Here is a 12,352-nt window from a genome sequence, read left to right on the forward strand (position 1 = left end):
AGTACTGCACCATTCTCCTTCATTTCACTTATGCGCTGTTTAATCTTCCCTCTACACTTATAATACTTTATTAACCTTAGTATAAGTTGTTGTACATGATCATAAACTGTTGTAATGACTTTTATAATGCATTATAAATGCATTATAATGTCTTATGAATGTGTGCTTAAGGCATTATAAGCTAGACCTTCAAATAAAGTGTGACCAAAAATGTTTTTAATGAACCTATTTTTCGTTGGAGTTACAAAAATGTCCACTCATCTGGACACCATACATTTAATTTCTGAAGCAAAGAAACATGTATTTAAAACCCATCACCAGAAAGTGATATATGTGAAAACTATGAAATAATAACTTTTTTAATGCCGCTAACCTCATGTTTTCTCACATTTTAACATACTCTAATACTAGTTTTTAACCCACTTCATGGAGATAATTTGCAAAAAAAAAAAAAAAAAAAAATTAACAAAACTATTAATTACAGTCTAATAACAACTAGCAATTGATTTACACTAAAACATATTATACAGGTTTATCAAGAACAGCAAAGTTACAGTACTGGTATGGATTGCAGTATTTGTGATGATGCACAAGTGTCCCCTGTGTTAAAACAACAAAATCCATGAATATACAAGAGAACAGCTGTAGAATAGTTGTCCACTGTAGTGACCACTATGCATGAAAGGGTTAATTTTTGAAGCAAAGAAACATATATTTAAAACACAATACACAAGTGATAAACTGTGTGAAAACTATGAAATACAAACATTTTTAATGCTGCTAATTTGATGTTTTCTCACATTTTAACATACTCTAATACACAGGTGTCAAACATGCGGCCTGGGGGCCAAATCCAGCCCACCAAAGGGTCCAATCCAGCCTGCGGGATGAATTTGTGAAAAACTGCAAAAATTACACTGAAGATATTACCAATCAGTGGTGTCAAAATCATTTTAATTCAGGTTCCACATACAGACACATACAGTCCAATTAGATTTCAAGTGGATCAGAACCAGTAAAATATTACCATAATAACCTATAAATAATGACAACCCCAAATTTTCTCTTTGTTTTTTGGTATAAAAAAAAGTAAAATTACATGAAAATGTTTACATTACCAAACTATACATTTACAAAAAATGTGAATAACCTGAACAAATATGAACAAATGGAAATGTCTTAAGAAAAGTAAATGCAATTTTACCAATATTCTGCCTGTTACTGAATGTTTTGTGTGATTGTAATGCATATGTGTAAATGATAAACTGATAAACCGAGGTATAGTTAAAATTGCACTTGTTTTTCTTAAGTTGTTCATGTTATTCAGATTTTTAAGGAAACTTTGTAGACTTAAACCTGATCATAATCAAATTTTACTTTTTTTTACTGTGATTATTTTACTTGAGATCAAATCGGGCTGAATGTGGAACTGAACTAAAATGAGTTTGACACCCCTGCTCTAACACTAGTTATTACTCACTTCATGGAGATAATATGCAAAAAAATCTTTTTGTTCAAGAAAACTGTTACAGTCTACTAACAATTAGCAATAGATTTACATTCAAACATGTTACTGCAGATCAGGTTTATCAAAAACTGGAAAGTTACAGTAATTGTGTGAATGTCAGTTCACTGAATATATTTAAAACCAAATTAAAAACATTTTTATTCTCATTAGCCTTTGAAAGGAGATAAAAATGGGGTCACAATTCAGGAACCAGGAATGTGCGGTTTTTCATTTTTATTTTATTTTATTGTATTTCTGTTTTTATTTTTTATTTTACTGTATTTCAAATTTCATCTTATTTCTTGCACTTCAAAAATTCTATGTATAATCAAATATTTTAATGGGGGCTGCTTTTATTTTTATTTTATTGTATTTCTCTCACATTTCATCTTATTTCTTGCACTTCAAAAATTCTATGCATAATCAAATATTTTAATGTGCGTTGTTTTTATATTTAATTTAAATTTTATTGTATTTCTAATCAAATCTAAATGTATTTTAATATTGTATTTTTTTCAATCAATGTGAAGCACTTTGGGCTACAATTTCTGTATGAAAGGTGCTATACAAATAAAGTTTATTATTATTATTATTATTAAGTTTATTATTAATGTCAGTGTATGGGATGGTGCATAAGCGTCCATATGGAACTAAAACAACAAAACCCATGAATATACAAGAGAACAGCTGGAGAATAACTGTCCACTGGAGTGACCACTGTGCATGAAAGGGTTAAACTGAGTTTTTACAGGTCTCCTAATGACTATAGTAGGAGCTGATAGATGAGTTTTGTTTTTTTTTTCATTGTACAACTAAGAAAGCCTCGTTTTTGTCTTATTGCATTTTTAATCATTTTAGGGACTAGAATGGGGTATTGTTACCACAGAATGGTCATGCAGAATAATTCACTGGCTGCATAGTTGATATTTGGAAAGTTTTGTCATGTTTCTTATATATATTTCATGGGCTGTTTCATTCTTCACTGGCAAATGGAGTCACCTCACCCCTTATAATATATTATCCTCTAATATTTGGTTGTCAATCCCTTCAAAAATGACATATGCATGAAATTCAGGGCAACAAACTAGAGCAGTTCACATAGACTTTATTTGGTAGAAATGGAGGAAGATGACAGACGTCTGTTTCAAGTCCACGTTACCGAGCTGTAATCTGACATTTTTCAACTAATATTTAATCTCCCCAAATTTTGTTACACATAATACTAAAGTGCCTATAAATACCTACTCAAATACGTATGATACATGCATATAAGTTACTCTGCTTACATGACAGAGACTGTTGAACAAGTGTTACTGCTTGATCGGACCCATAAGCATATGAATTAGCCAAAATAAAATCTAACTGATGAAACTGAAATGTCATCCTGTCAATAAATCGCAGCTAATGCGGCTCATATTTGAACAGTTTATGTTGTGTTCTTAACCAGCGAGCAAGAGTTTCTAGCAGGAAACTACCTACAGCTTAGGACAAGGTTCAAAGTGATTGTGGCTGCTTAAATTGGCTTCATCATTGACAGAGCAAGTCCAAATCTAACAAATTGGTGGGCAGTTTCAAAAACGAATATGAAAATTTGGTTGTAAAAAAAAAACTTGATCTCATTTTAGGAAAGTAAATGGGCCTAAATAATCTAAACTAATTGTAGCCCATGTACAGGGTGGGGAAGCAAAATTTACAATGAACATTTAGTTGTTTTTTCTCCGCAGGCACTACGTCAATTGTTTTGAAACCAAACATATATTGATGTCATAATCATACCTAACACTATTATCCATACCTTTTCAGAAACTTTTGCCCATATGAGTAATCAGGAAAGCAAACGTCAAAGAGTGTGTGATTTGCTGAATGCACTCGTCACACCAAAGGAGATTTCAAAAATAGTTGGAGTGTCCATAAAGACTGTTTATAATGTAAAGAAGAGAATGACTATGAGCAAAACTATTACGACAAAGTCTGGAAGATACTATTAAAGAAGAATGGGAGAAGTTGTCACCCGAATATTTGAGGAACACTTGCACAAGTTTCAGGAAGCGTGTGAAGGCAGTTATTGAGAAAGAAGGAGGACACATAGAATAAAAACATTTTCTATTATGTAAATTTTCTTGTGGCAAATAAATTCTCATGACTTTCAATAAACTAATTGCTCATACACTGTCTTTCAATCCCTGCCTCAAAATATTGTAAATTTTTCTTCCCCACCCTGTTGGTGGGCAGAATTGATAAAATTTTGGAGCCTAGATATTGAAAACTGAGTGAATGCAAGTTTTGTTTTTTTTTTACAATGGTGTGTATTTTTTCACAAACTAAAAACTGATGGGGATAGGGTTAGTAAAAGTAATGATTTTATTTATCTAATATTAGAATATACTTAATTGTTGGGTAATGCTTTATTCACAGCAGAAAAAGAAAGAGAATGGTGTATAATACATACAGATTTATGATAATATCAACTCTACATAAAGAATTATAAGTCCAATTCTTACCTAGAAGCCAAAAAATCCAAGCAAAATAGTCCCAGGACGTCTTCTGAGGAACTGGCTGATATGACGTCATTGACTTTGAACTGAAATCACTGAAACTGATCCTCATTCAAAAGGTCAGACCATGAGCTCTTCTTCTAAGGTTAAAAGGAAGCAAGTTCAATGAAAATTTGCAAGCAGCAACAGGATTAATATGGGTTTTCAAATTATTCGTCACTGAAAAGGGGTAATTTTTGCCCATTTTTCAGCAAATATCATGCAAAAAGTCACACAAGGACAAATGATACACATTTTTTGATGTTATATTCTGAAACTACACAATTTTTCCGATAAATTCAACACAAGACACTGCATGAAAGGTATACATTTATTCCACAATATTTTTTTCACAATAATGTCACAATAATGATACTCAAAGTTTCAACCTTGTCTTAGTTAACAAACCACACTGATGTAGAACAACATTAATGCTAGTGATTCACACCATACTTTGTTTTGACATTGTAAATATGGAGTTGAACGCATCCTTCATCCCCTATGAAATCTATTCAATGCACTCAAGAGAATGTATATAAAAACACTGGATATTTTCATCCTCTTTAAAAATCTGTCGGTCTTGTTTTTCTGATGAGGTGTGGATTGAACTCCATGGTGTAGGACTGCATCTGTTCTGTTTGGCATCTGTACAAGCTGCTCTGTGTACTCATCAGAATCAAGTGTGAACATCATATGTGTGTGTTGTTGCCAGCTACGTAGTGTATGATAATATGCCATCATTGCTACCTGCAGCTGTTAGAATCCTGTTATTCACTTCAGGGCTTTTGAGTCAGACAAGGTGTATGGTAGACAGTAGACTGACTACCATACATGTCAACTGCAACCCTAAATTGTCACATATCCTCCTTTTCACAGAAACTCACCTCCTCCGGTAAAGTCAGTTTGACAGAAAATGTTGACAAGATATAGATGATGATTTTATGGATTTTATTATTAACCCCAGTATTGTATCTTTATATATCCTGCCAGTAACAGACTATGATGCCCCGTGATATTTTTGATAGCACTGGAGAATCTGTAAAAATAGGGATGACGTTCAAAGCCAGTGCTTCCTGTCAACATGCCGAGAAATGACCCTAGATGCCGCCATAAAATCTCCTCCAAGCCTTATTATAAACTCCCTGAGCTGCAAGTCTAGAGCGCATCTTAAAAGTCTAAAACCCATTCTGATCCTCCATCTAAACATATGTTAACAATGTCGGACAGTTACCACAGCTAACCCCAACTGGAGATATGTTTGTGGCAATGTGCAGATGACAAGGAGATTCTTAACCCTTTCATGCATAGTGGTCAGTTATTCTATAGGTTTTCTCTTGTATATTCATGGGTTTTGTTGTTTTACTTCCATATCAACCAACAGTGGACGCTTATGCATCATCCCAAACACTGACATTCCTGTAACTTTCCTGTTCTTTTATCTAAATCAATTACTAATTGTTATTAGACTGTAATTAACAGAGTTTTTTTTTTTTTTTAAACAATTTTTTTTGGTAATGCTTTAGTTGAAGGTCTAGTTTATAATGAATTAAGCACACATTTATAAGACATTATAATGCATTTATAATGCATTATAAAAGTCATTACAACAGTTTATGATCATGTACAACAGCTTACACCAAGGTTAATAAAGTATTATAAGTGTAGGCGTAATGTATTATAAATTCAGCTTTCATAATGTTTTATACATCCATACCAAAGTGACAACAGTGTCTGAAGGAAGAATCTTAAATCCTGGGTTATGTAACACATTCTAACCATCAGAAATGTGGGCAGTTATAAAGACACAGAGAACTGCTGTGACATGTAGTTTCTGAAACTGAATAATGCCTTTTTATAAACATCAATAATAAGTTACAGGAGGACTTTAAGAGCTTTTAGTGAAGTGACAACACTGTCTAAGGTTATTAGCAATTGTATGATATTATAACACAAGTATGATGACGTATGAGCAGTACGTATCTGCTGGCTCTGAGTAAAGTGTAAGTCAAAAATTATACATCCAAGTGTTCTTAATAAGTCTTTATTTTGCAAAAACAAAACATTAAAAGAACAGAGACAGTAAATAGAAGTGTTACATGTTGCTTTGTACATAAATAAAAATAACGTGGCAGCTCTAAACATTTGTTAATTCAAACGCATACTTTTTTTTTTTTTTTTTAAATAAATATGAGTAACTGAGGATTTGAGAGTCTTCCTACAAACACTGTTGTCACTTTGGTATGGATGTATAAAGCATAATGAAAGCTGAATTTATAATACATTATACCTACACTTATAATACTTTATTAACCTTGGTATAAGTTGTTGTACATGATCATAAACTGTTGTAATGACTTTTATAATGCATTATAAATGCATTATAATGTCTTATGAATGTGCACTTAATGCATTATAAACTAGACCTTCAAGTAAAGTGTTACCAATTTTTTTTTTTTTTTTTTTGCATATTATCTGAGTGAGTAATAACTAGTATTATAGTATGTTAAAATGTGAGAAAACATCAGATTAGCAGTTACACATTTTTAAAATTATTTTTATTTATTTATTTTTTTAATGGAATGTTCTTTGCAATGGACAGCAAGTAAAACTGTCAAACTTTTGTCCCCTACAGAGGACAGAAATGCATTGCTGGGTCTCAGGAGGGTAAAAATGTTTTTATTTCATAGTTTTCACACAGTTTGTCAGTAAATGCATGTTTCTGAGCTTCAAAAATTCAACGCATGGTGTTCAGCTGAGTGGACATTTTTGTAAGTCTATGAAAAAAAGGTTCATGAAAAAAAAAAAAAAAAAAAAAAAAATCACATTGTTTTTTTCCATGCCTAAAGAGGAATAAAAACACTCAGAAAAAAATCTTGATTATCCCTCCGGTATCCCGTCCACCAAGGCCCTTACTAAGCACCAAGTGTGCCTTTTTGGCAAACTTGTGGAATAATGTCAAAAAAATTTTCATACAGTTGGCTTTTAATTCTTTTACACTATTTTCTATTTCATCAACTTGAACCGTAAATAAAAATACCAAATACTCAATAATTGTCACATTTTTTAACCCTTTAAATGCTGTTTGTAATGTAAACAAACCATTGTTTTGGATGCAAAAAACACAAAAAATATTTTTTTTTCAATATACTACATAAAAAGTGGATCACATATTATTTGATTTTTTCATCCTGGCATATGTCAGTGATTAACTCCAACATTGGTTAATTTGCATTATTATTTTTGGCACTAGGTCAAATGTTCAAAAATACTAGCATCTGTCACCAAGTGTGCGTAAAATGCACACCTATAAATCAAACTATTAAATATTATATATTGATTTATTTTTCTGCTCTAACTTGATTTTATTTTTGTAAATCAAGGTCAGCCCTAATCATACATATCAAATACTCATTCATTTTAGTTTTTTTCAACCCTTTTAACGATCTCTTTTCATCATGATGTCACTACATTTTTTGATGCAAAAAACACAAAATATGTTGTTGTTTTTTTTGTTGTTTTTTTTTTTCAAAATACTACATAAAAATTGGATTACATATTATTTGATTTTTGCAGCCTGGCATATGTCAATGATTAACAGCAACATTAACAACATTAATAAATTCATTTAGACCCTCACCTCTCAAATGAAGCCCAGATATCAGTAAAAGCAGGATTTATGCCTTAATGGCTTTCGGATCAAAAACAGTGGTTCTAATGGAAGAAATAGTGCGTTTTAGGCACACTTGGCAGACAGATGCTAGTCTTGTAATTTTCTTTTGTTGTGCAAATTTTAGTTGGTGGCCAGAATTTTAAAGATCATGCAAAAATGAACAACTTTTGAATTCTAACCTTATTTAAATTGTGAAAAATAAAATGAAGTTTTTTAACACGAAGTGCAAAGTTTGCCTAAAAGGCGCACCCGGATACCAGAGGGTTAAGGTTCTCATAATTCATGCATGAAAGGGTTAATATGGCAGAGGCAGCCAGTAGAGGGTGTAGCCTGCATCGAATCACGCAGTGCATGCTGGGGCTGTAGCTCCCTGTGATCCTGGATTAGTGGGTTTAGTGAATAAATGGATGGGTGTAGCAGGCTGCCCTTTAAAATGCCATTAGTATGCTACGGTGCTTTGAAAAGAAGGTCTATATTTGAAGACAAAACACAGCATGACCGTGTGTCATACATAGACTAACAAATTAGTTCTTGCACCCGCTTGGAAATAAAGTTGTCAATGCTAAAAAAATTTGTTATGCTGGAACTTTTCGTCTAATGCCACCTCTAGGTTTTAATTTCAACTTTAATTAAAAAACCGCCTGTAGTGTGAATCTTTTTTTTTTTTTCAGTTCGCACAAACTTTGCCTCTTTTTTTTTTTTTTTACATTTATGTGATATTTTCCGCCCGCTCATGTCACACACACTTTTAGATTTTCTATCATAGAGGCGATGTTATTAAATCCAAAGTCACATCTTCCTGCACCAATTGATAGACTCAAAGAAAACAAGATGCGGTTGAGGACGACAATTTATCCAGACGTTTCAAAAGGTTCATAATCATCCTTGGCTGCGATTTTCACTTTAATGACATTACATTCAACAGCTGAATGCCACAGTGCGAAAGAATGATTTGTCCTTGGTGTTGCCTAACAACTGGAGCTGTTTTGTGCTAATTGAATTGCTACACTCTTTTCAGAGGATATGGCTTTTATGACTCCCTCAGCCTACGAAAACCTATGCAAGCACAAAACTCTCACATGGACTGTATTTGTGTTTAGATTGGCCCTATGAAATATTCATCTCCTTGAACATGATATAAAGTCACATACTGTAAATTCAATACGATCTTTAGTCGCTATAATGTCAGATTAAAAATGTCATATTTTCACTCAAAGATACTAAGTTTCCTTTCAGTAACGAAGGTTGTAGTTAAGACGTCAAAGCAACATTTCGCAATAAACTTATGTATCAGGTTGTTTTGTCCTCATCCCAACTCACTCTAAGCAGTTTTAATTGAGATGAATGTGTTTGGATGACAAAAGCAGTTTACCTTGAGTGTCAGTGTGGATTTGTCTATATTTTCAATTGCTCAGATATGAATGTGGCTCATAACAGATCCAGCCTTGATTTGTCACCTTTTGTTCTTATTTCCTTTTATAAATACAGTTGCCCAGGTGATGCGAAACATGAGAAAATCAAAATATAAAAGTACAGTACAGTACAAAAACCATGTAGGTTTAGACTTTTAATGGATCATAACATATATTGACTTCGTAACAGTATAAAATTATGCTTTCATAACTAGTGTGGGCATTGGGGGTGAGACCTTTCTGCGTGGTTTGCATGTTCTCCCCATGTCTGCGTGGGTCCTCTCCAGGTACTCCGGCTTCCTCCCACCCCATAGGTTAATCCAGGGGTGTCAAAGTCATTTTGCTTCAGGGGCCACGTTCAGCCCAATTTTATCTAAAGCAGGCCGGACCAGTAAAATAATAACATAATAACCTATAAATAATGACAACTCCGAGTTTTTCTTCTGTATTTTAGAACAAAAACGTCCCATTAAATTATGAAAATATTTACATTTTACAAAAAAGATGTGAATAACCTGAAAAAAAAAAAAATAGAAAAAATTGTGCAATTTTAACATTATGCCTGAACTTATTATTTATACATGTATATTACACACAAGGGTACACAAACATTTGGTTACAAGCAGATTATTGTTAAAATTTTGGACTTTCGAACTAAAATAAGCACAGTTTCTACAATATTATATCTCAGTTTATTATTAACACAAATTACAGATCACAGTGGATCTACAAATGCACAAAACTTTTAGTAAAAGGCAGAATATTGTTAAAATAACACAATTCGGGTTGTTCGTATCTGTTTTTATTTATTAATTTATTAATTTGGATTTGATTGTGAAATTATAGTTTTGTAAAGGTATATTTTCATAGTGTAATGTCATTTTTTTCACTTACATTTTTTTCCATGTAGTTTTTATCATTATGATTTTTTCAAATGTTCTGGATCTAGATTTCTGAAATATTTGTCCCAAACTGACCATAAATAATGGCTTTAAATTATCATTATTCATCTGGTTTCTTCAGCTCACACTGAAATTGCACATCCTATGAAGTACATTTGTGAGACATACCAGTGTTCCTTCTGTGTTTTTCAGAGGATAAAACAATGGAATGCACAACAGTTTGTAGTTTAGTTAAAGCTGCAGGAAGTGCAATCAGGGGAAGAAATGCACAACTTCTTTCTGCCGCTCTTTCCTCTTGATCCAAATCAGATCACTCAGTATAAATATAGATGCCCTGATGCTGTTTCACGGCACAAGGCCTCTTCTCTAAGCTTCTGTATCAGGCCATGGATTAAAGTATGGAGTCGCATCTGATGGAATCTTCGCAGTGATCTGTAGTTGCAGCTGTCGATCATGTATGTAAGTCCTCTACCTGTCTGAAAGTCCCTACAGCAGTGGTTCCCAACCTTTTTTGGCTTGTGACCCCATTTTAACATCACAAATTTCTGGCGACCCCAGACATTCAAAACAGAGACTTTTTTTTTTTGCTAAAATTAATTTGTTTTGATCATGTAATAGTTTGCTATACTATGTTACAAAATAAACGTTAAGAGGACATTTAGTCTATATAATGTATATTTTTATGGACGGAGGCAGTAAAGCCAGGTGTAGATTACTGCACAAAGTGAGTGATTTTCCTTGGTCAGGATATGTACAGTCATTCCAGCTTGGATTTACAAGGCTGCAATTAATACTGAACAAACAAGAACTCAAACTATGAATTATGAAAGAGCTGCAGCATCTGAAACTGACCACAATGAACATTTGACGGATAAACAGAACCACAGTGCTTCAGTTTCAGCTTCACAGTTTGTCATGTCTTTTATGGACTGGGATTGTCTCTCTCAACTCACATTATATTTTTATTAGTATTTTTTTTTTTTTTTTTAACAATTACTAGAAATTTCAGGCGACCCCATTTGAATTTCAGGCAACTCCACATGGGGTCCCGAGCCCAAGGTTGAAAAACACTGGCCTATGATCAGCCAAAGCCTCCCATCACTGGGGATATTTTAAAGAAAGGGCAAAAAGGGTAGACTTCTACTTTCCTGTCAGACCAGTTCAATTTCGATAAACTGGAACATAATTACAGAATTTTTGCCCAAAGATCCCAAAAATCTATTACACACTGTAGCTGTAATAAATAATTCAAAGCAGAATTTGTTATGAGAAGTCAACTTCCCGTAAAAACCACTGACCCTGTGTTTGAAGAACCTACTTCACAGATCTAAGAACTCACCTTAACAAGATCCAGAGATACATAAGAGATAATCTGAGTAGAGATTGTCATCATAAAAGGCTTTATATACTGTCGAGTGCGGCTATTATCAGCAATTTGACCTCTCCCTATAAAGGCCTTTCTATTTTCAGGTTTAGCCCACTCACAGTCTTGGCAGCATACTCCAGTATAGAGGCTATGAGATATCACGTATCGCATCACTCCAGTCTGCTGTGACACCAACACACTGCTGCATCACTCAGCAGTGAACACGAGCTGGAAGGCCCAGAATATTCTCACAGGGAAAGTGGGAGTCCTCACAGTCAGGAAATAACCAGCAAGACTTCCCATCCACGCAAATCATAAGGTGTTTCAAACTCCTGTCAGTGATAGTGTTGCATTTCACTTGCACATTGCACTGATTTAATCTTTTTTAGTGCTAAACATGCTTAACCTGGACAGCAGGATGCCCAACAGCAAGTTTATCTCTGTGTTTGACCTGCTCTTGGTTCTTCTGTCTGTTGAACCAGCAATCAGTAACAGCAGCACGTCTAAAAAGACCTTATGCTCTTATATTTAAACAGTTTAACTGCATCTATATCCTGCTGACAGGCATCATTCACTCATGCATACTGGTCTTTGAACTTGTCTTTGAATGCACAGAGGGAGAAAGGTGTGTGTGAGTGTGTGTGTTGCAGGAGATAAAACGTATTGTATTCCTCCTCATCTTACCTCTCAGTGAGCAGCTCCCAGGAGGAATCTCACCTTGCCTGCTTGCAAACTTCTAAACCTGGCAGGATTCTGTGTGGCGTCACATGAACTAGTTTCCATGGAGTTCTTTTGCCCCATGCGGGTATGTTTCCATGGTTTTTGATTTCCCTGTGTGAACTGTATAGATTTTAGGACCTCCAGCATGAAATGGTTACTGTTGTGAATAACATGAGACAATGGGCTCACCATGTTTGTTTAAAACAGAGAGTTGGCAAAAACATGTCCAGACTGAGCAGTT

This window comes from Sphaeramia orbicularis, chromosome 17 (assembly GCF_902148855.1).
Source record: "Sphaeramia orbicularis chromosome 17, fSphaOr1.1, whole genome shotgun sequence".
NCBI lineage: Eukaryota > Metazoa > Chordata > Actinopteri > Kurtiformes > Apogonidae > Sphaeramia > Sphaeramia orbicularis.